This window comes from Equus caballus, chromosome 19 (genome assembly GCF_041296265.1).
Source record: "Equus caballus isolate H_3958 breed thoroughbred chromosome 19, TB-T2T, whole genome shotgun sequence".
NCBI lineage: Eukaryota > Metazoa > Chordata > Mammalia > Perissodactyla > Equidae > Equus > Equus caballus.
Genome location: NC_091702.1, coordinates 14,681,482 through 14,708,485, shown reverse-complemented (window position 1 = coordinate 14,708,485; position 27,004 = coordinate 14,681,482).

Sequence of the window (27,004 nt, the reverse complement as noted above, 5' to 3'; positions counted from 1 at the left end):
TTATATGGCAATATTGCTGGTGAGCATAGATGCAAAAATCCTTAACAAAATATTGGCAAACAGAATATAGCAATACATTAAAAGGATCATACACCATGATCAAGTGGGATCTATACCAGGGGTGCAGGGATGGTTCAACATCTGTAAATCAATCAATATGATACACCACATTAACAAAATGAGGAATAAAAATCACATGATCATCTCAATAGATGTGGAGAAAGCCTTTGACAAGACCCAACATCCATTTATGATAAAAAACTCTCAATAAAATGAGTATAGAAGGAAAGTACCTTAACATAATAAAGGCCACATATGACAAACCCACAGCCAACATCATGGTTAATGGTGAAAAACTAAAAGCCTTCCATCTGAGAACAGGAACAAGACATGAGTGCCCACTCTATCCACTCCTATTCAACATAGGACTGCAGGTTTTGGCCAGAGCAATTGAGCAAGAAAAAGAAATAAAAGGTATCCAAACTGGAAAGGAAGAAGAGAAAGTCTCACTGTTTGCAGATGACATGATACTATATATAGAAAACTGTAAAGAATCCATCAGAAAACTATTAGAAATAATCAACCACTACAGCAAAGTTGCAGGGTACAAAATCAACTTACAAAAATCAGTTGCATTTGTATGCACTAGTAACAAACTAGCAGATGGAGAAGTCAAGAGTGCAATCCCAGGGACCAGCCTGGTGACTTCGCGGTTAAGTGTGCACATTCTGCTTCGGCAGCCCGGGGTTCACTGGTTCAGATCCTGGGTGTGGACATGGCACTGCTTGGCACACCATGCTGTGGTAGGCGTCCCACATATAAAGTAGAGGAAGATGGGCAGGGATATTAGCTCAGGGCCAGTCTTCCTCAGCAAAAAGAGGAGGATTGGCCCCAGTTAGCTCAGGGCTAATCTTCCTCAAAAAAAAAAAAAAGTACAATCCCAATTACAATCACAACAAAAAGAATAAAATATCTAGGAATAAATTTACCCAAGGAGGTGAAAGACCCATACATTGATAACTATAAGAGATTATTTAAAGAAATCGAGGCAAGGAAAACAAAAGAAAAAATAAACCAAATGGGCTACTTCAGACTAAAAAGTTTCTGCAAGGCAAAGGAAACAATGAGAAAAATGAAAAGACAACCCACCAACTGGGAGAAAATATCTGCAAATCATGTATCTGACAAGGGGTTAATTTGAAAAATATATAAAGAACTCACACAACTGAACAACAAAAATAAACAACTCAATCCAAAAATGGGCAGAGGATATGAACAGACATTTTTCCAAAGACGATAGATGGCCAACAGGCACACGAACAGTTGTTCAACATCACTATTTACTAGGGAAAGGCAAATCAAATCTACGAGATATCAGCTTACACCTCTCAGAATGGATATAATCACCAAGACAAAAAATAACAAATGTTGGAGAGGATGTGGAGAAAAGAGAACCCTTATACTCTGCTGGTGGGAATGCAAACTGGTGCAGCCACTATGGAAAACAGTGTGGAGATTTCTCAAAAAATTAAAACTAGAAATACCATAGGATCCAGCTATCCCACCACTGGGTATTTACCCAAAGAACTTAAAATCAACAATTCAAAGAGATCTATGCACCGCTATGTTCCTTGCAGCATTATTCACAATAACCAAGACATGGAAGCAACCCATGTGCCCTTCAACTGATGAATGCACAAAGAAGATGTAGTATATATATACAGCGGAATACTACTCAGCCATAAAAGAAGACAGAAATCATCCCATTTGCAACAACATGGATGGACCTTGAGGGTATGAAGTTAAGCAAAATAAGCCAGACAGAGGAAGACAAATATTGTATGATTTCACTCATATGTGGAAGATAAAGAAATACATGAATAAAGAGAACAGATTAATGATTATCAGAGGGGAAGGGGTTGGGGGTGGGCAAAAGAGGTAAAGGGGCACATATGTATGGTGACAGATAGAAATTAGCATATTGGTGGTGAGCACGATGCAGTCTATACAGAAACTAATAAATAATAATATACACCTGAAATTACACAATGTTATAAACCATTATGACCTCAATACAGTAATTGGGAAAAAAAAACAAGAGAAAACAAAAAAATTCTTGATATTATGTTAGTGGACACTCATGTGTTACCTTTCCAATTCCTTAGAAGAATATTTCAAAATCTCATTTTAAATGTCAAGAAGCTCTTCCTACCCATTACATTTCTTTTCCTCTGATATATTTCTTACTTATCAGAGAACATATATATGAAAGAGCTCATTAAACAGCCTCACATAAAGTTTCTATAATTAAGCTTAGAATAATTGTCAAAATAAATCTTAGTTTAAAACTTACGTATGTATACTTTTATATACTTTCCTTTCATGGCATTAAGAATGTTATTAAGTCGCAGAACTGTCACTTTTTGTTTTTAGTAGCAATAAGGAATGCTCAAAGATTTTTAAATGTTTTATAAAATATTTACCTTACTTTTGGTAAGAAATTCCCACTTTCATATTTTTCTCTACCCTACTTTCCGGCAATAATTAATGCTCTTTTATTTATCTTTTTAATTACAACTTTCCGACAACAATTTGTAAAAGCTTTTGTTGGAAAAACAATTTTCTTAACATTTAAATGCACAACAGAAAGAAGAAAATTGGACACCAACATGATTTGAAATGTTTAAAATTGATACCCAATTATAGTTTTATAAAATGTGTTTTGGCATCTTTTAGTACATTTTAGAATTTTATATTTTTTTTCCTTTTTCATAAATCTGTCTAGGTCTTATTATTGGAATGCCCCACACTCTTTTATTTTCCTCATCAAATGCCAATGTTTTATCAATTTGGATTCCCTTGTCTGGGGAGAGGAACTATTTTAAATTCCAACTGTCAAAGAACATTTACTTACATCTAATTATTACAGCCAAAACCACAGCGCAACTTAAAAACACAAAAACCCACTCATGTGAGGTAACGTTTTACAGCCAATGAAGTCATACTCTTTGCACACATTATTTGTTCCAAAGCTCACATAACAGTGCACCTGCAGAGCTATATCTTAGTAGTCATGAGTACCTGAGCTTTCTCCCTGAGAACCTAGAGGTCAGGCTTCTACTGGTTCAACTGGCAGCTGCAGGGTGAAGTAGGCCAAGATCTTGGCCCAGGTCTCCATGAAGGCACAATTCCAACCCATCAGGAGGTTCCATCACTGATTCCCAGCTTGTTAGGACTCTCTTGCCTCATGCTGCCCACCAGCAAAAAGGTGGAATTGTACAGATGGCTGTCTTATATTTTGCTGACCTGCTTAGAACCCCTTCAGCTCTTTTGGGGTCTGATTCTTGGCGACTGAGTAGACTTAGAATGAAGTGTGGCACTTTAGACAGATTTGGGTGGCCCCCCGTGGTGTCGATGATGTGTAGAGTGTCGGCCTTCCAGCCGTAGCTCAGTACCTGGCAGGAGGTGTTCTAACTAGTCATCAGGTACAACCTGCAAGTGGTGGAAAGACCATTTCTGCACTAGCGCTCTATTGTCTACCCAACTGAGACAACCACCACTATGTGGTAGTTGTTGCTCCTCGTCATGGGCCTGATAGGGTGGATAATGAGCAGCTGGCAAAGGTCACAGCTACCTCATCAACCAGTCCTTGAGCTCTCCCTTGTTGGGGGTTAGGAGATGTGTGTAGAACTTTTCCAGGAATAAATTGGATATAGGAGATGCCCATTTTTAGTTCTCTTCACTAGTTTGTGTAGATCCATATTTTCACCTGTCATCATTGTTTTTACATTAACATTCTTGTAGTGAGATTTTGCTAATGATGAATTTTTCCTGCTTTTGTATTTCTCAAAAAGTCTTAATTTTGGAAAGATATTTTCACTGCATATAGGATTTTAGATAAACATTTTTCTTTAAATACTTTAAATATGTTGCACCACTTAAATTATTTCTGAGGAGAAATCTGATATCATCTTTATCTTTGTTCCTTTGTACGTAATAGATCTTTTGTTTTTTTCCTGTTTGCTCATTTTTTAATCTTGTATTTTGAGATAATTATAGGTTATGAAAAATAATAGAGACATCCCATTTATCTTTTACCCAATTTCTCTCAATGATATTCTCTTACAAAACTACACTAAAATATCACAACCAGGACATTTACATATACACAATCCACTGATCTTATTCAAATTTCTCTAGTTTGATCTGCCCTCAGTTGTACATGTGTGTGAGTGTGTGTGTCTCAGTATAGTTTTCTTCATGCTTCATGTCCTTGGGCTTTGTTAAGCTTATTTAATCTGTTGATTTATTGTTTTTGTCAGATTTGGAACATTTTTGTCCATTATTTCATTAAATATTATTTCTCAGTATTTGAAATAGAAAATAGAAATTGCCTTAAAATACTGATGGAAATAAACAAATTTAAAAAGTAACATACTGAAAAATGAAAGTAATAATTAAACATAGAATCTTGGAAGAATAGTCACAAAAATTATGAGAACTAAAATATTGGATACAATACCAATCTCGAAAGAGCATTAAAATGATCTTAATAAAATTGGAAAATCATTAAAGGCATTAGGCCATAACCTCTAAAAAGTAGAAAGGGGACAAGAATTCTCCGTGTATTATGAGAGACAATGTACCCAGTAAAGCCATTGCATGCTGGGTTTCACTGGCTGCTCCACATGCCAATGTGACCAAGTTCTCAGTAAAGAGATGAAACAGAAATGTATGATGGGAAACCGAGAAAAGTCATTAAAGAGAGAAAACTCTGCTGGCATTTAACCCTTTATACCTTTCTCATCCTCTTTTTGGGCCTGGATGAGATAATGAATGCTGAAGGATCAAAAGCTACTTCGTACTATGATGTAACCTTGAGATTGTAAGACAAATGCTAGCAGAGCAGCACAAGGAGATAGAAAGTGTTTGGGTTCTTGATTTTGAGAAGATATTCTACCTGGCCATGTGGAGAAAATGTAAAGGTGTTTAGTCACTGTTATTTGAGTTTGCTCCTGTATGTAGCAATACCTAAACCCGACCGAGTCATTGTCCTGTTCTCTTCCCATCTGTTACTAAAGAGGAAGCATCCTCCTCTGAACTTCTGTCTAAATTTCAATCTCCTTCTCTGTATTTTAGCCACTTTTTCTCAACTAGATCTTTCTTTTTTTAAATGTAAGTATGACCAAGTCTTTTCATTTTAAAAGATACAGAGAGAGTGAGAGAGATTCTTCTGTGACATATGGATCACTCAAAACCAAAAAGACAAAACCTTTAGTAGGAAAAAGGGTAAGGATGAGTAAAGGGTAACTTAGAAGGATTGGTCAAATAACTTATAGAAATTGGTCAGATGCATTACTAATACAAGGAATGGCTATTATAACAATAAAATATCATTTGATTTTACAAAAAATTTGGTAAAAATAAAGAAAAGAACAGTAACATCTCATATGTCCTGAGGGCAGAAGAATTGGCAGCCTCAGGGAATGTGGGCAAATAAATTCAGTCATTTGGTAATATATTAAAAATAAATTAAAAGATAAATAAATATATCTATTTACTTTCCTAGACAACAAATCTCTTATGGGTTAAGGAAAAGATTAAATATACAATCTTAAATAAATACTAATTAATCTTAAATATGTAAATACTGGAATACACATTTATATATTTAGAATAAGCTTAATTCTAATAACGTGAAAATAACATTGATGTTCAACAATAAGACATTGGGCTTGTGGAAAGCTTAAGTCATTAATGCCCATTTTGAAAAATGCATTTATAGACCCCAAAAGTTCACAAATATTTTAAGTATAGAAATGTGGCTATAGAAAATGGTACATATTAATACAAATATATCCCTATATGTATCTTCACATGAAGTGGCAAAACACCTGAAAAGTTTTTACGGAAGATTTCAATATGATGGGACTAATGTTCTGGATAATTCTGTTTTTATTTTTAACTTTTTTATCCCCCGCATTACGCATTTAAAAAAAATGTTACATTGAAAGACAGGGAAATTCTCAGTGTCGGTACACCATGCTGAATAATCAAAACAGCAGGCTTCTGTGATTTCCAAAATTCAAATCAATTCTCAAAGACCAATTATCATGAGAAAGAACTCCATTTCAACCACTTGTGCTGCTTCTCCAGTAGCTACTGGGTCTAACAAGTGATGCCAAATAGATATCAGATACTTTTAGTATAATCACTCTGATCAAGTCAGCAATACCTAAGAGTTTCTGTATATGCATATTCATGCCTGTATTGCCTTTGAAGTCCCCACATTCCTCTGTGATATCATTATGCATTCCCTCCCCAATTCCTATGAAACACTCTCTTAAGGACAAACCAGCCGTACCACATGCTGACCTTTCCCTATTCTCTCTTTACTTAAATTACACAAAAATTTTTACTACTTTCCACGTTCTGTGGTCAAAAGAATACAAATATTTTGAAGACTCTGCTTCATCTTATTAAACTGAGTCATATCAGAATAGTCCTTAAAATCCTCAACATGATTCTGAACACCCTATCATTTCACTCTTCTTTGCAAGGCTTCCTTCCAAATACAATTGTAGTTTATATAAATCGAAGTAATTTTCACTAAATAACATTAATGTTAGTTTACTTAATCCAACATATTTCCTTCCTTACTTAAAAAAAATATCAAAACAAGACAAGTAGCTGCAGACTGTCCAGTAATTTCCCAAGATATGCTTATTTACACTTACTGCCATATTTAGAAAAATGGATGTTAAGTGACAGGTGACCATGAACAAAAGGTGCAGTGATGGCTGTGAATGTGCCGTGGTTACTAAAGAAGAACTTTTGAAAAACAATGGAATGATCCAGTTTTACATCTGTCATAAGATTTTTAAATAGAGAAATCAGTTGTGTTAGTTCTAATACCAGTTCGATAATTTTATCCACTATATGGAATCAAAGAGAGGTTTGAAAGTTCATTATGTTGAAGGTGAAGCATTACAATATCATTGTGCATGGTATAATAAATTCAGTTTAAATGTTTAATATTAAATACAAAGTTAAAAGACTGCAAATTCAACAGAGTCCAACATCATGGTAAAAATATATTATTAGTGAATTATGAAACTTATGCAGCGAAAATTACTTGGGGTTAATTATGATGCCCACATAATTCATATCTACATCCAAAATTCTACTAATCAAAATAGAGGCTATGGCTGTCAAAATATTCAAATACTTTGAATATATACAGAGAGTGAGATAAAATTTTGTCATAGAGTGAGATAAAATTTTGTCATAACTAATATTAAAATATTAATTAAAATACAATATAATTAAAATAAAAACAGTACTTTTACCCAGCAGTCAGTGTTTTCTCTCTTGCTGTGTGTCGTCGGTTTGGTTTTAGAAATATCTGAGCCTTTGGAAAACTACTTTGTAAATATAACTGTTTGTCTTACAATGAGATCAAAAGTTTTTCTTAATACGTTCTTTAAGTTTTGCTAACATTTTATTCAAAACTGATGAGAATCTCTAATCAAATTATTCTATGAATGAAATGACAAAATTTCAACTTTTGAAGTCTTTTTTAATTGTAATTTACTGAAAATAAAATTTGCAAGCAAGAAAAAATTTAAACTCATCCTTACAGAAGAGGGAGGAATTAAACAAGTTAAATTACTAGATGTCAACAATGTGAAAAACTCAATTTGGGAAGTTTATTATTGTATTTTGAAATTTTTCATCTAGTGGCAAGAGTTTGAGGACTGAGCTCATATTTACAACTCAATAAGTTTGCATTTTGAATCATAATGGAATACAATTGAGAAGGCTTATGATTTCATAGTGACTAAATTTGGCAACCCACTTCTTTTTTTAAAAGAGCTTTGTCGAGGTATAATTGATACACACAAAAAACCTGCATTTTGGCAATGTATGCAATTTGATAGGTTGGGACACGTGTATACAAGATGAATTAGTTCCAGAGATCTGCTGTATAGTATAGTGCCTGTAGTCAACAGTACCATATTATGCACTTAAGAATTTTATTAAGAGTGTAGGTCTTGTGTTAAGTGTTTTTACCACAAAAAAGAAATATTTTTAAAGCATAAATACAGGCAACTTTATTAGATGAGTTTGCATAGTAAAAATATTTGTTGAAGAAGGATAATTTGAATGGGGGCCAAAAATCAATAAAAGAAAGAAGAAAAGTTTTGTATAGAAAACTAGAATTTAAAAGCATCCAGTAATTATCAGAATTTGCCCCGAGTTTATCAGGTATCTCAGCATTTATAGAAAAATTATTGTCTCAGTTAAAAATAGTTAGGCCTTCAGAAAACGATTAGCTGAATATGTCAGCATTTGCAACTTTTTTTAGAATTAGTAAACCTTAAAACAAAAAAATATTTCAAGCAACTTTTTTTAGAATTAAACCTTAAAACAAAAATAATTTCAAGCAATAACTTAAAATAAGATCATACACTAAAGAATTATTCTTCAAAAAATACCAGCGGCATAGATTTAGAAACATCTGAGACTTAATAACCAAAGTACATGAATATACAGAAAACATTATTTTTAACTTTGGCTTTACCATATACCTATATTATTTGGGGTTTTTTTTAAATTACTTTTTAAAATAGTGTCTGAATATTATTATTTTTATAAACCCACTAATATAATAAGTAATTTGGTTAGTCAATAATAAATATCTCAAAATCTATATTCTTACAATTATTTGGCACCTTATTTTACTCTCAAAATTTTCCTAGTTTAGTGATAAACTATCTATTCAGATTTAGAAGAGAGAGGATAACATTCTTCTTCATTAATTTAGACATTTAGATGACTGTGCAAACCTCTGGAGCTGTCGGTAGAGAGCATACATTATTCCAGGGCAACCCTGAGGATTGTCTGATAACCAAGTGTATTAGTTATCTCCAGGAAAGGTAGGTTGTTCTAAGTGGAAATAATTTCCTCCGACGGCTCGGAGTATTTTTGTCTCTATACTTCCCCCGAGATGCTTAATTTCTGTACCCATAGTTTAAGTTGTCTATTCATCTGCATGTGGGATTTTCCATGAAATTTATATCAGACAGCATTTTACCAGGCAACCTCTTTGGTGCTTTTTAATGCATTATTTGTTTTAATTTAATCGTGTCCACAACATGCATTTTAAAGTCTAGGACTCTGAGTTTCAGAGAGAATTTATATGTCCAAGAGACACAATAAGTAGTTAAGTTGTAAAAATTTGAGGTCATGCTCCAAAATATAATGGATTTGCAATTCTTTACCGACTAAAAAATAAATCTAGGGTATGAAATAGATGCGCTAATAAGAAAACTAATTTTAAGAAAAAGTATTTCATACTCTCTTCACCACATGATGAATACATCCTAAAAACAACAGCAGACAGTGATGAAAAGAAACAGGTAAGATACAGACAGACTACCCAAATAAGGACTCTGTAAAAATGGAATTAAACCCATTTAGAGTAAGCAAATAAATTTCAAACAGAAAAAAAAAAAAAAACCTGATAAGGTGATACAGAGGAGAAGCTGGGAGAGCACTTTTATAACTGAAAGCAAAAAGTCAAAGAAATAAAATGATAAGATGACAAAAATATTATGTTATTTTCCCCAATGAAGAAACTATAAGGGAAAGAACAAAGGTAATAATCAAAGCCATCACCAAATAAAGGTTTTGTTGCCTAATTAATGAAAAGTATAACAATTGAGGGTGCTCATCTACCTACTGTTTTGATATGATTAATCAAAAATAGTTACACACACACAAATCTGAAGGTACAAAGCAATAAAGATAGTTTAGTTAGAAAGGAATCATAACATTTGTTTCTTGTGTTACTAAAATATGTGTACTAATTAATCATGTTAAATGTAAAAAGTTAAATACCTGGAAGCAGAAAATGTAAAGAAAGCATCAATGTTTTTGAGGACAGGATCTGTGAATTATCATCCTTGATTTAAGTATTTAATCTATCTGACAATGAGTTTTATATGTGATGATAGGTAAGAAACCAATATTTTCTTTTATATAGAAAGCTATTTTTTTCCAGCTCTCTCTATTCACGTGTCTGTCTTTTCACTACTTTTGTCAAAATTTTATCCAAGCATAGGTCTAACCTGGGACTCTCTTCTTTCCATTGTCATTTTGTTTATCCCTTCGCATATAGTAAACTTCTTAATTTACTATTTCAAAATATGTCCTTACATCATGTAGGGCTAATCTATCCTCCCTGCTCTTCTTCAGATATTTGGTGATTATTTTTTGACACTTTAAGAATTTCAGTTTTATTTGGAAGGCACAATTCACAGCAAAATGATTAAATTGTCCAGTCTTCTTCAAGTAGAGTGGATCCATGTGACTAAGTTCTTGATAAAAAGATCAAGCAGAAGTGTATTGTGGAAGCTTCGAGCACGTTGCTGCTGATGAAAATCTCATGTAAGCCTAGCATTCTCATTTTGTCATGGTGTAACATATGGAAATGTTTAGGACTAATAACTTCACGTAGTGTAAACATCACTTTCTGTGAATGCCTTCCCCTCTTTTCACACACTCTTCCTCTCCCAGACTAGCCCAATCCCCATCTTTTATGTGTCCATAATGTCCAACCACTTTTCCTTCAAAGCCTTTTCAAATTGTATTAACCAGTCATTTGAGTTTTCTTTAATGTCCGTCTTCCACGAAATCATATGAATGACTTAAGGTTAGCCCTATGTGGGTCCGGTTCATTGTTATATTCCCAGCAGTAGCATAATGCTTGATACACAACAGATAAGATATATCAAAAATATGAGCCAAGCATAATTTCTTCAATACTAAATTTATTCATTTAGTAAAAATTTATTAAGAGTCTTTTATGCCAGATGCCATCTAGACACTTGGGATATATCAATGATCACAACAAGCAAAAATACCTGCCTCATGGAGGTTATATTCTAGTTGTGTGGAACAAAAAATAAACAATGAATGTAACCAGTTTCAGTCATATTTTATGTTAGAAGGTGACAAGTACTTTGGGAAAATAAAATCTGAGCTGGGAAATGGGAATTGAGAGTGATGTGTGGGGATGAGAGTTAGAACTATAAGTAGGGGGACTTTAACTGTAACTCCAAATAGAATGTGACATTGATCAAAGTCTTGAAAGAGAAGGAGTTAGCCATGGAGATTATTGGGGAGAGCATTTCAGGTACACAGAATAGCCAGTTGACAAGTCCCAAAGTTGGGAACAAACCCTGAGTGTTTGAGGAAAAGCAAGCAGACCAGTGTTGCTAGATCTGAATAAGGCAGTGGGAGATAAGTGGGAAACTATTAGAAGGCGAGTATACTTAGTGCATAATTGTTGGCAAAGTTCAAGAAATTTTTGCTTTGAAGTTTATACGTTTGGGTGAATTTCCCAGAGAACAAGAGTAGACTGAGGTTAGGATTTTTCAACTGAATTTAGCAATTCTGGAGAATACTTGAACTGAAGAAATATAGAAGACTGAGATGACTTATTCCACCAAGCACAGACATCTTATTGATCCTGTAAATTTAGGTTAGAAGAAATTTATAATATAATTACTTTCATTTTGTTATGCATATTTCAATATCTACTGATAACAGATATGTGATGTTTGGTTTTTGTCAGAAAATATGGTAATGCTTTGTAAAATAAAAATAGTATTTAAAAATTACATTTAATTTATTAAGTAATCTAAGTTATATAATGTTCAATCATCATCAACAATAAAATGAAAATAAAATCTTTAAATTAGTAATAAAGCCAAATAGAAAGTTACATAGTCCACAGACCACAGGGAAATAAAGTTAAAAGGTCAACACGGTACAGCTGAAATGGAGATGAATTTTAATAAACTCTATAATATGGAACTCCTAAATAGTGCAGAGAAAATATGTTAGGAGAATTTCATATTTCTCTTCACCATAATATTATTTTTTTTTGGTCAGGCAGATGTGAAATATAGCTAGACACAGAAAACAAAACTGTCATCAACACTTTCTTAAAAGACAAAGAAATTTATACATTATGGGAATGATTTGATAAATGACATGTTCTTCAATATTTTATTTAGTGAGTAGCTTTATAAGGTGTAATTAAGAATAAGATGAAATATAAATGTTTAACTTGATTTATCTACTGAATATTGCATGCCAATGTATATTATGATACTAGTTGGTAAATATTTTTTGAGCTATAATTGACATGTAACATTATCAGTTATAATGTTTTAAACCAAATAACCATATTATAAAAGTATAATATAACCATAATATTATAACATTGATAAAGATGTTGCATTTTTTGTTTCAGATTTTTATTATTTTAAATAAGACAGGAATCAAGTAGATGTATAGAATTTCTTGTCATAAACTTCAAGAGACCTGCAAAAATTCACTCTGGTTCTGATTTTTAAGGAAGTAGAATTTTTTTGACTCTGGTCGTATACTCAGATGAGAAAATGTATTTAAAGATAACATTAGAAAATGATCTGATCATTATTTCTTTAAGTAAATTGTCATTTTTCATCTGTTAGACTTTTCACAGATAAGTACTTAATAATATTCTAGGTTTTGGATTTTCTCTGTCACTGCTATGACTATAGTTCATGTAGAATTACATATCTAATGAAAGCAAAAATACTTGCAAAAGACACATAGTGTTAACACCAATTTATTTCATAATCATTAATTATCCTTTACACAACACAAATCTTTTGACTCTCAAATATGAGTAACTCCATATAGTGATACAATTTTCCATATGAGAGAAGAGTTGCTTATACAGGTTATTTATATAACAATTACCAAGACAGAAAATAGTGTAAAATCCTATGACATAAGGATATACATTAATCTGAAAAAAGTGTTCACATTTGCAGTAAATTTGGTAATCATAATCTGTGATTTAATGTTTTCTTTACTTTTCGTAGATAGAAGAGGCCTATATTAATCATACAATTCTTGTGGGTATACATGCTGAATTAACTTACAAAAAGACACCAGTTTCTCAGTTCTTGAATAAACTTATTTCCCAATATAACAAACGATTTTCATTTCCTTGCTGTTCTTAGAGTGGCTCCATAATACAAGGATACATTCTCAGAAATGCATGGCTGGGAGATTTTGTCCTTGTGGAAACATCATAGAGTATACTTACGCAAAGCTAGATAGTATAGCCTACTGCAGACCTAGGCTATACAGCGCTAGTCTTGTGAGACCACTGTTGTACATGCAATCTGCTGTTGATTGAAATGTCCTTATGCAACATTTAACTGAAAGGAGCTGACAAAACAGACAAAAAACCAGAAAAGCAAGATGGTACAAATGGCTCACAGATGTTGTTGGTGAGGAGGAATTTCGTTAGGTATGATTTGGTTGAGAGAGTCTCAGACATTTGTTCTCTTTTGTAACATGATGGTAAACTTAACTATCCCAAGATATTTTCTATTACTAAATCTTTGTTCTTGTCTCTGTAAAGATTGTGTGTGTGTGTGTGTACGTGTGAGCATATGTATGTTTTTGTTTCCTTTAGTATTTTTTTAAATTGGACTCCTAAATTCATTTGTTCAGTTAGATTTTCTAAATTCATCATTCTTCTCAATTTCTCAATTCCATCTGGACATCAAAGGCTCTATCACTCATTGGCTTCAACAGTCCCACATTTTTTACCAGAAAATCTCTCAGAGTCACATCCATCTGAGAAGCGACATTATGGGGGCCCTCCTCTGAGGGTCAATGTGGAGGCATTTGAGTTGGCAGCCAAGGATTTGCACAAAATCTCTGGGGACAATCTTTTTTCCAGTGTCCCCATCAATTGCAAATGAGACATTGATTTCTGGGCCAGTGTTTAGATGATAGAGCATTAGGAGGGTGCAAAGGAGGAGGACCAGGTATTATGTTAGGCCTCTGGCCTTGGAGCTGTTGCAGTTGGAAGGCCACTAACTTGGCAGACTTTTATTTGTGGTCTTGTAGCCTCTTCAGAGTGGAAAGGCGGTTCAGATGGAGGATTAGTAGAACAGGAGTACGCCGGTAAGGGAGGTTAGAGGGGATATAAACAAACATTTTTAACACTTCATGAGGTGGACGGTCTCCTTTTGGAGAACTACAAAAAGGGACAGAAGGCAAGAAGATTTTATAGGATAAAGAATAAAGAACAAGGAAGAGAAAAATAGAAAATATCTTCTTGGCTGGGGCCACATAGTCAACCTTGTTCAGGATGAGAGGGAACAAGCAAGTAAGTGGAGAGCCCAGAGCTGGCTTGGTGTTTGGTGTCTGGCTGACTGGGCACACTGCGTTTCTGTTATACTGCATTGCTGTTATACTGTGTTTCCGTTAAACAGAGCACTTACAGGGACTCACGAGCTCTAAGTTGCAGTTTGCTGACTGGGCACCGGGGCAAGAGTGGCTTCATCCTGCTAAGCAAGTTGTTAGAACAGTATGAATAATTTGTGTAAGTTAGAATATGTTATTTTAAACCTTCAGAGGAAACACAGGGAGGAGATAATATTTGTTGGACACTAACATTTTATGTAGTAACTTTATTAGGTATTTTACATATATTAACTCATTTAATCCCAAAATTAACTTAGGTGCTATCAGAACTCGTGGTATTTGTGAACCAAATATTCAATAGAAAAATCTCTGAAAATAGCAAGCCTAATTTATCAAATAAGTAGAAAAGGAGACGAAGTAGTTATCAACTAATATTTCTCTATTATGTAACTCCTTGGACAAATTTTTGGAAACTTTATTAGGCTCAGACTTTTGGGGTTATAATTTCTCCAATATGGGATTTTAATATGTAGTAGGCTTTCGAGGTTTCCAAAACCAATATTGGACAAACCCCCAAAACTACCTGTTTTTCTGATTATCCTGTAACCTACTTCTTACTCATTTTTTTTAAAGGATTAAAAGGAAATAGCAGGCAATATGTGAAATTTTCTTCATGGATTCTGTTTAGAATTAGGACAATTTTATGATTTTTTGGACAAATGTTGGGTGAGCGCTTACTGTATACCAGGCACTGTTCTAGGTGATAAGCTCAGAGAGGTGAACGAGAGTACCCATGGCACTAACATTAGAGCGACTATTTCTGGCGTGTTAATGTAAGCAGAAACCCACTGTAAGCAAAGAGCGGAGCATTACTCATTCTCCATTTCCACAAGGTTTATTAGTACCTCACAGGCAGAAAATTTGGGCAGGAAGAATTATAGCTATAATCAATCTGCTCTCATGGTTTATAGATTATAGCTACATTTACCTTTTCCTTTGTCTTGAAGAATTCTTGCTTTGGCACAAACTGCAGCAGGATTATTCGACTGCAGACCTCAATTAGATGTTCATTGGCTGAATATAGGAAAATGTCCCTTAAATGTGCAAGTGGAGTATGAGTGCATTGCACTAACTTTGAATCAGCCTGCCTAAGCCAGACAGGATCTCCACACCTTTGTTAAAGACCCCTTCTTTGAGGTCTCCTACATTGAGACTCCTGATATGAAAGAGTACCATTTTTCATTATTATTTTATTTTGTTTATTTCTGACTATGATTACATGGCAATACTTACAGGGGATAGAGCACGACTTCAAGGAAGATATTTAATGCCTTTGTGTAAGGAGTAATTTTTTTCCAAATTTCTGTCTTCTGGGGGATTAATTTTCATCTACTACTTCAAACCAAAATTGAATCTTTCTAAGAGGGACAATCACCTCATCTCAGAAGAATTTTGTACTTCTAGAAAGAATATAGCTTTTAAGAACACACATACACCTAGAAAAAACAGAAAATAATTAAAAGTATATTGGTGCATATATTACGTGTCTTGGCTTGCTACATGCAAATAATATTTTACAATAAAGGGCCTGACAATGTAGCTGAATACAGGGGAGTGGAAAGGAATCCAACCTAAACATAAAGTTTCAGGAACCACAGGGTCAAGTTCTTCAGTGAAGAGGAACTGGAGACTGCTACATTGCTTTGCAGTTCGTTTTACGTAAGTATGCATAGTAAACCCATCACAGTTAAGAGTCTGGTCTGAAAAACAGGAATTTCTAACAGAGTTTTAACGTGTTCTCTCCTTGGGCTCATTTCAGTTCTGTTGATCTCTACATTCCACAGTCAACCTAATGTACCAATTTATACGTTGGTGACTATCAGTCATATAGCAACAGATGCACCACTTTTGTCCCATTTTCCTCAGCCTTTGGATTCATCCTGCTTTCATTTATCACTGTTTATCACTGTAAGTTCCAATTTACATGGAGTCACTTCTTCTCATTTCTGGTCCTTCTGCTTTTCACCTGACCCATACTTGGGTAATTTATGGAAGACAGGGAAAAAAGAGAGAGAATAAAGAGGAAGGAGAGAGCCAAAATCCTCTCACTGATAGTATTTCTATTTGAAATTTGAAAGTGGGTATAAAGTGAAGTTGAGGTGTCTACGAAAGAATGTGGCTAATCTTACTGCTGGAAATTTCCACAGAATTAATTATTAATTACCCTAATTGAAAAATAGGAAATGGTATAGAAACTCTTCCAATATTTCACCTGTTTAAAATCAATCTTTTTTGTGCTCCTGTATTGTTTGGAATTAAAGAATGCAGACTCATGCAAACTAAATTTGTAACATATTGAATTTATGAACAAATTACTCTTGTACTCATTTACAATTAAAATAGAGCCATAAAGTTGATAAATCTTTTTTTTAAACTTTATTGACACACAAAAGGCTGTACGTATTTAATGTATATAACTTAATAAGTTAGGAGATAAATGTGTGCTCAGGAAACCATCACCAGAATTGATAGCATAAACGTATACACCACCTTCAGGAGTTGCCTCCCACCTTCTTTTCTTTTTTCATTTTTCTGTGATAAGAACACTTAATATAAGATCTACCCTCTTAGTAAATTATTAGTATAAAATGCGCTATTGTTAATTATAGGCACTACACTGTATGGTCAATCTCTAGGACTTATTTACCTTACATAACTGACACTCTGTACCCTTTGACTGACAACTTCCCATTTCCCCCTCCCCCAGCCCTAGGTAATTACCATTCTACCTTGAGTTTGACTATTTTAGATTCCTCATATAAGTGGGATCATGTAGTATTTTTTCTTCTGTGTCTGGCTATTTCACTTATAATATTTATAGGTTCATCCATATCATCACAAATAGCAGGACTTCCTTCTTTTTTAAGGCTTCATAATATTCCATTGTATGTAATTACCATGTTTTCTTTATCCATTCATCCATTGATGGACATTTAGATTGTTTCTGTGTCTTGGCTATTGTGAGTAATGCAGCAATGAATATGAGAGTACAGATATGTCTTTGAGATAGTGATTTCATTTCCGTCAGATATACACCAAGAAGAGAGATTGCTGGATCATCTGCTAGTTCTATTTTTAATTTCTTGAGGAATCTTGATACTGTTTTCCATAGTGGCCATACCAATTTACATTTCCACCAACAATACACAAGAGATCCTTTTTCTCCACATCCTCACCAACTCTTGGTATCATTTGGTTTTTTGATAATAGTCATCCTAAGAGGTGTGAGGTGATATCTCATTGAGGTTTTGATTTGCATTTCCCTTAATGATTAGTGATGTTTAGCAACTTTTCATATATTTTTGGTCATTTGTATGTCTTTTTTTGAGAAATATCTATTCAAATCCTTTACCTTTTTTAAAATTTGGTTATTTGTTTTTTTACCATTCGTTCTAGGAGTTTCCTATATATTTTGGACAAATCTTTCATGTTGGCCTGGTGAGGATATTGTTTTAAAAACATGATGAAGTAATATATATATATATATATATATACACATATATAAAATGCATATGATGAACATGGAACAAATGTGAAATGCAAGACAGTAATATTATTTATATTTTTAATTCATTAAGACTCTGATTTATTTAAAAGCCAACAAATTTCATATGTACTATCTGTTAATATTGGCTTCTTAGTATATCCTTTCATCTGGACAGTGATACCTAGACTCTTGTATGTACCTATGAATATATACCCTTTCTGATTGACATAATTATTCTTTAAATATCTCGATATCATCTAAGTAATAAAAAGACATTTGCTCTTTTCATTTCTGAATTCAAAAATATTTCCCTTTACTACTTACATATTTATTATATTATAATTATATATATTAATACATATCATAGTATATAATAGTATATACTTCTTTAATAGCTTATCTAACTTTTTTGTCCATTACTGCCACCTCTGTCTGTAATTCTGACAAATTCTCAGGCCACATTTTCTTCCCTCATTCCCTACATATCCTCCCCTTTCACTCCTAACTCTTACTTTCATTCTTTTAGCCTTTCCTCATCCTCTACCCTAAGCCTAGCTTCAACACTACTCCAATATCTTCTTATGCTGTTTTACTGTTAGACCCTCCCTCAAACTCTCATCCTACTACGCATTAAATCTAAGCGTTCTTCTAAATGTCCCGTGCTTACTCTATCAACTCACTGTATCAACTATCCCAGGCATTCACAACATTCCCAGTGTGCTCTAGAATGAGGCACCTAAATGTCCCATGGTTAGCTCTGACAGAGAATGTAGAACAGAATTTCAAGTCCTCACTTCCCAGAAAGCAATATATGTCTACTTACTATCTCTAGTTAGATTTCAAAATGTGTATACTTGGGGAAGAAATGTTATAGTTATCACTAATACTGTATTCTGACTATGTCCTAGGACAAATAGGGTGTTTTCAATGAAACTTTCTGCATGGCTCACTGGGCGCTGCCTTCACATAGTTGTTAAGTGCTCTGCCTCAGTATCAGACATTTCAAATTCCACCTGTCTGATCTTAAAACGCCTCAGTTTCTATATCTCTAAAATAATAGTATTACCTAACTCATAGAGTTGTTGTAAACAAAAATTGAAATAATCCCTGTAAAGTAGCTTGCATAGTATCTTTTCTCTTAATAAATCATAAATTTTTACTATAATTTATCAAGTACAGGTAGTTTTTCTGTTGGAAAATGGATTTTTAATTTTAAAAGGTAGTTAAAATGAACTGTTTTAATATCATTAATTTATGGATAGAGGACTACTTCCTAGTTACTATGTTTACTTTCTTTAAAATAAGAAATGAACTGGTCTTATGTTCTAGCCTATTTTTCAGGTAAAAACACAGAAGCATGAATTAATAGCACTTGGTATTAATGTCTTTTCTTGTTGCTTTATTTTGCTCAAGAAACAGAATCTATTCACTTATTTCCGCCTTAGAAAACTATTGAGTCCACACTTTACAGTGTCCAAACCTACTCGTGTTGATTGTGAAAGTTCTTTCAGTAGTATTATAAATACTCTAGGTATTATTCTTTTTATTAATACACATCCTGAAAAGAAGCATAGATTACTCTAAGGTTTACAACTCTTCAAAAATATGTTTTATTGTTAAACATATACCACATGCTGAGCTACAATAAAACCCAGCATTATTCTGTACAATTTAACAACTGGAGGAAAGCCTGCTTGCTAAAACTGGAATGAATTTAGAGAATGTCATAGGAATTAACAAATTGTATTACATTTCAGGTAAAAAAGTGGTTAATCATAGAGAGCAGTATGTTGTACTAATTTAATTATCTACTGAATCTTTATGTTTCATTTTAGAATCTTCTGTACAGTTGGGACAAGAGAGGTAAAAATTGGTACATAAAGTGTTTTGTTTTTTTAAAAAAAGCGTTTAAAATTCTCAAAGAGCAGTTTTTTGTTTTTGTTTTTGTTTTCTGAGGAGGATTTGTCCTGAGCTAACATATGTTGCCAATCTTCCTCTTTTTGTTGAGGAAGATTCATCCTGAGATAACATCTGTGCCAATCTTCCTCTATTTTGTATGTGGGTCGCTGCCACAGCATGGTTGCCAATGAGTGGTGTAGGTGCACGCAGGGAACTGGGCCTGGGAAACCAAAGAGGAGTGCACCAAACTTAACAACTAGACCATGGGGCTGCCCCATCGAAGGACAGTTTTTGTGACTCATCATACAACCTAACAAGGGGAATCATTACATTTTTAAATGACCTAGTTCTCTCCATATGCATATTTTTTCAAAATATATTTGCCAAAAAGATTTACAATGGGAAATCTTCCAAGCTCTATGTCTGTGAAAATTTGGTTATAAAAGATAGCTTCCACAAAGGCAGAAACTTAAAGATAGGCTTGTTTTTCAAGTAAAATGTGATAGGCATTTAAAATTTCTGGCTTTCTGATCCATTGTGATGTTTACCATCTAAAAGATAACCTAAGATTTTATTCCAGTTTCTCAGAAAAACAGCTTACTTATTACATGCTATTGGTTTTAAGTGAAGCTGAGTGAGTCCCAGAGGAAAATCAGCCATCTTCTTTCCCATTAACTTCTCCATGTACTTCCTCTCTTATAGTTGTACAATAAAAAATGACAAGAACAGACAAGGACAACAGTAGAGTTGTTCATAACAAGGCAATATTTATCAGAGATAACAGTTTTCCAATCTTAAAATCAAAATTTCCCTTAAAATGATTAATTTATTCATATGAGACAAAATATTCTCATTTGACTTTATCAATGAAATAACGAGAAAAAATACATAAATCAGAAACTTAGCTATCTCACTTCTAACCAGAGACATCCCTGATAGAAGGACAAGACTGACTATATAATTGGGGTCCCAATGCGAAATCAACGTTGAGCGCCACGTTTTTAGATATTGAGAAATTTAAGTAATTAATAACAGAGCCTTAAACCAAGCCCAGAGCCCTTCTAAGGATGGGGCCTGTAAGACTGCACAAGTACATGCCCGTGAAGCCTCCTGTCCTGGTAGGGATCTGAAGTGGCCTCAGAGGAATGCACTGTTTCTGATTTGAGGATCTTGGGCTGTGATAGTGAAGAGGTCTCAATTGGATCTCTTTAGACTTCCAATTTGTTATCTCAAACTACTGCTAAAATAAACTTCTGATGAGAAAAAACTGAGATTATTCTTACCGTAGCATGGGAGAGTACTAGCTCAAGAGTGTCTTCATAGAATCTTGAAGGAGGAAGAGATTTAAGTTGGAATGTATATGTGTTTTGGAGTCTGGTTTAAGATGCTCTTTCAATCTGGGGTCTTTTGGGATAGGGTAGTGATTATGATGAGGGTTTTGAAGAGTCTGGAGGAATCAACAGTCATTTAATGCTATCAATTAAGAGATGACCATTTTGTTGTTCATTTAAATGAGTTTTTCGGGAAGTTCTAGGAATGAACAATGAAGTTACTGTAACTTTTCTCTTCCTAGACAAGAGTCTCCTTTAACAGTAAAATCATGTGGATGAGGACAGCAATACAGTGGAATAGTAGAGTTATGTTAATGTAGTTAGTAAGCTATATCTATATAGATAGTTTTGCCTTCATGAATATAATCTATTTTACTAAAAAAATTATTACTGAACAGTTGTAAACAATTTCTTTCAATATAGGTAACTAGTATAAGTTCCTTGTCTCAAAATCAACATTGGAGAAAGTATAAAAATGAAAGAAAAATGTGGTTTCCAATAGTTAGCTGAAAGAGAGAGAGAGAGAAAGAGAAAATCCCTTGGGAGTCTGAAAACTATCTTGAACATTTGCCTTTCTCTTGTTTTGCCTGAGAATAATCTTTGTCTGTCACTTCATTGCTGTAAGATAGCAGTAGCCACCCTGACCCCTAGGTCATGTGACAGCAGCATCATAGCTCTGCTTGAGTGAGAGTTTGATTAACATGTATGCAGACTGACAAGCTATATATGAAGTTTTATTCTTCTACCTACTTTCTGTTCAAAATTTTTGGGTTGGTTGATTTTACTCTTTCAAGACTGCCTCTCCCCATTGTTGTTTCATGCTAAGGATTTAAGGGAGAAATTTTGACCAGCGGAGGAGTTTGTGCTATCATGACAGTGAATGAGAGTAATCAACAGTCTTTCTCTGGTTCCTGGGGCTCTTTCTAGAGTGATCAGAATCAACATAGAATTATGTACTGCTTTGGTCTATCTCCATCATAAATTATTACATAGAATAATTGATATCTCCAGAGAAAATGAACTCATAACTGCCTCAATAGAAAGGTACCAAACACTATATGTATATATATATATATATAATACTATCAGTATGATATACACAAACACACACACATCCATAATTAGAGATATATAGAAACATGATAGCAATATGAACCTATGAACCAAAAGCCATTCACATGGAAACAAATAAACACATTACTCTATAAAACCTATAAGAGTTTAAACAAATACCCTAAGATGGGATAAATGACACCAAAGATTTACCTGAATGATGAAAGCATAATGGAAAGATAAAAATTAGACTGTAAAAAAGAAAATCTAACAGATTGGAAGGATAGAAATATAAGAGCCAATATTAGGATAATAAAAATCATATAAGGAGAAAGAAATTGAAGTCAAATTATAAGAAATATTGAAGACATAAGATTCAGAATTAAGAATATGGAGACCTCAGTTTGAAAGGGCCCATCAAATGCCAAACAGGAAATAAAATGAAAAACCTAGACCTGACTATGCTATAGTGAAATCTGAAAACGTCTGCAATAAAGGGAAAATCTCGAAGTCTCCATAAAGAGGGGGCAACAGGTTACCCCAGAGGAAAAGAATCAATTCAAACTAGATGCTCCTGAAAAGAAAATATTGTACTCAAGAAGATAATGGCATTAAATTTTAATTAATGGTGGAAAGTTATTTTGAAGCTAGGATTTTATATCCAGACAAATTTTTATCCAAATATGAATAATGGATATATTCTTAGGCGTATAAGTCCAGATTGCTCATAATAAAAATAATATTGTCTAAAGTATTATGGTAATAAGAAAAAGAAATGTATAAAAGATTTGGGAAGTAAAGAAAATACAACTGAATATTCATATTAAAATAAAAGATAGACAAAAGTAAAGGAAAAGAAAAAAATGAGTATGTAGATAAAACTCATAACTAAATTCTAGGCAACATCAAAATAATGGGAAGAGGGAGGTAAATTTAAAAAAAGCACTTGAGTACATGTTTCTTATGAAGGAAGTAAATTGTAATTTAAAAAAAAATTTTAAATCAACATGGGGAAATAAATACAGATATTTATTTATGGGTAGGGGCAACCACCATGAGAACAAAATACGTAGGAATGGAAAAAAGAGAAAATACAGCAAATGGAAAATATAAAATATGGCATAACTAGTAATTATGATTACTAGTATGAAATTATAATAAATGTATAATAAATTTTAATATATGTATGTGGATTAAACCTATCAATTAAAAGACTCACATTGCATTTAAAAACAATACATAGTTTTATTTTGTCTATAGGAGACCTCCGTAACACAAAAAAATATAGAGAGTTTGAAAGTAGATTGATGGCATAAAACACATTGTAGGCAAATATGTGAAACCCGTTCAACACAAGGTTGACATAAGGGAAGCCATATTGCAGAAAAGAGACTATGTTCTAACTTTGAGTGACCTCTGGCTAACTAACCCAGCTGGATTTGCACCCTCCAGAAGATCCACCTGTTCTGTAGATTTTACGACCCCTGCTAGGGCATATACCTCCCAGCTGTGATAAGGTGATAACTTCATTCTTTTGAGTTCCTTAGGAATGTGATGACCCCAAACAGAGAGTCTATGCGGATAGTCATCATCAATGACAACTGAAAGATCTGGTGTGGCGGCTCCCATCTGTCACACCAGAGGCAACATTCCTAACCCCCTCCTCCCCTATAACCCACTGGCCTGTATCACTGCTTCAAAATTGTGTGCCCCACTTAACATGGTTCTTTTGGACATTAGTCGGCCATCTTCCTCCTTGGTGGCAAGCCGTAATAAAATGCCCTTTCTCTGTCACCTTCTTGCCTCTTGATGATTGGCTTTTGTCTCCCTGCGAGCAGATTGTGCCCTTTGTGCGGTAACATATGGACCAAAAAAAGTGAAGTATCAATTTTAATCTTCTTTTTAATCTTTATAAAAATAGAATTATAGTTCAAAAAAGAAAAATATACACACATAAAAGATCCATAAAACTAGAAGCTACATTCATCAGTATTAAATATGCTTGTTACAAGACACTTTAAAATATATAAAATGATAAATGACAGAAATGCAGACGGAAATGATAACTTGATAATTTTAATCTATCAACCTCAGAAACTGATTGAGTAGATAAGACACAGATAAAAATCCTAAGAAATACTATTTATTAGAATGATTTATTAGACATATTTAGATTTCAATACTAATAAACTGTGAATACACATTTTTTTCAAATACATATGAAATCATACAAAAACAGATCAAAAATAGACCAAAAATTAAGCCTCAGTGAACTTCAAAAGATTAATGTCATATGTATTAGTGTCTAGGACAATAATGCAATAAAATGAAAATAACATCAAAAGTATACTTACAACACTTAAATGGATATTAAAAAGCAATATATGCACATTAAGAGAAACCATCTTTTAAGTAAAAATAATAAAAAATTTACAGTCTTAAACTTGGACAAAATTCTGGGAAATTATCAGAAAATACAGTGTGACAGTATGATGAGGGTATGGAAACCAATCATAACTACAAATTATTCATATTAGAAGACGTTTATATTTATAATTGAAAACTTGGAAAATACAGATTTAAGTTTTTTCTCTTTTACACATTTCATTTTTTCTTTTCTTGTAGAAAACTGCAGTAAAAATCTGGAGTCAATCTCTTTGTGTATTCTTGGAGGATAAGAAGAGCTTCTAAAAATCAAAAGACTCCTTAGCACACTATACTTGATCCCTGCATACTTCCTCAAGCTAGTCCCAGAATAGAATGCTTCTGGTTGTCCCACTGTGCTGACAATAACGAATTCAGAAAATCAGAGGTTGAGCCAGGAAGAAGTGTTCTAAGTGTAAATAGCTTAAGCTGAAACATATGCCACAGCACAGAGAGCAAAGTGCGAGAGTTGTCAGTATGATATGATTTTTGTAGTTATCAGTTGCAGGTAAGGCATGGATAGAAGCATTAGAGAACCCCTGCAGGAAAAATTGAACAGCCAGGCATGCAGGAGTCTGAATCACAAGATGTCGGGTGGGGAGAGGGGTAGATGCAGGAATTCACAGGGGATAAAATCCACCCTCATTCTAATTGGTAGCTAGACTGCTTTTCTCTGTTCCTTCCCATGCTGTCAATATTTCATTTATTGTTGTTGTAGTGTTTCAAATTGTATTTTCTCTACTGTTACTGCTGATTTGATTGAAAATGTCTCTCTTCTTTCCTTAATTGAGTTCTTTTCTTGTTGAGCTTAATTGAGCTCTTTTCTTGTTGAACTTCTGTTTACTTAAACAGAAGGAATTTTGAAATGTGAAATGAAATGCCAAAGCTCTTTGCTGCTTTGCTATTTGCACCTGAAGTCCCATGGCTTTCTCCAAGGAATTCTTTTCTAAAGAGATTTTGTTTGTTTTTTTCATTCTTCAGTCTTACTGAGGATGCTGGAACCTCTACAGGTGTGGAGTACAGTTTTAACAGTTCAAAAAATAGCCATCTAGGAGCCAAACCTAAGTTTTGTATATCTTCCAATGTAACAGAAAGGAAAATGAAGGAAAGGGACTATACCAATCTAGATGTAAAATAAACAGTGGATCTCACTTTGCCGGTGTGAAAATTGATAGAAAATTTGCTGTAGCATACATAAAACTTTGTTTTAACAAATGTAGTAGCATATTCCAGAATTAATATGATGTCATGGCAGAATATAGAATATTATACTTTTGGAGTCATACCTGTGGTGCAGAATATCTTTACTCAAAGAGATGATGTATGAATGACCAGAAATCCAGAGGACAGAGAAACAGCTACAAATTGTAGCAGAAATATGGTCTCTATTGTTGGCAACAAAGACGTCCAGCTGAGGTCTGGATTAATTTATTTATTGGTTAAATGCTTTACACTATATTAAGTGATTGGCAATTTGAGAAGTTATTTCTCTGACAGACCCAACTGGCACACAAGAGATGATTGCAGGAGGTGATTCAGAACTATCACAAAGCACTAACTTGCACAGAAATTAGATGGCTTTTCTAGTTGTACGAAGTAGACTCAACATTTTTTTTACATAAAGAATTTTATAGAGTAATGATGCATTCAAATATTAACAACACTGATTCCACAGTGACTTTAAATATATGAATATAAGTCAATGGGATAGACACATTTATAATTTATGAACATGAAATGACATGTGACTAAGAACACAGGACTGATTTTTATCGAACATACCAAAGCTCATAGATCCAAAAGGACATTTTTTTCCCTTGCCTGCAAACATTCACTCTAGGGGAATTATAAACAATTAATTTACATTCTTTTTATAAGCCAAAAAAAGTGGGAGAAGGTTCATATATACATAGGAATGTTTCTCTGAGCTTCATTTCATAAGCTGTTATTGGTCAAGTGGATGCTAAAGGAAGTTTTCTACATAATGCACTGTTTTGGACACTAAACAGCAGTGAGATCGACCCCTCACTCAAAATTTGGTTCAGAAGCAATGCTGAGGATTCACACAGGCACTGAGAAAGTATGAGGAGTTCTCCTATATACGTAATGAGGCTTTCTGTGGAGAGTTGGGCAGTTCTCAAGCTGATCCAAAAACGGTTCAAGAGAACAGGGAAAGGAGACTAGTTTGGGGTTTTATGGTAGTTTTGGGGTGGAGCCAGAGTGAGGATTTCTGTGCAGGAAAGCCAGGACTTTCATAATTTGAACTTCTTACCAGCACCAAAGGAGAAAACATCCAGGCATTCCCAGATGTGAAGGAGAAGAGAAAGGGAATTGAGAGAGAATTGAATGGGGGAATTGAAGAGAATGCGGGGCTTGAGATCTGTCAGCCATCAAACATCAAATATGGAGTCAAACTCTTTATTACATGCTCTCTGTTTAATTATAAAAATTCTGACAAAAACAA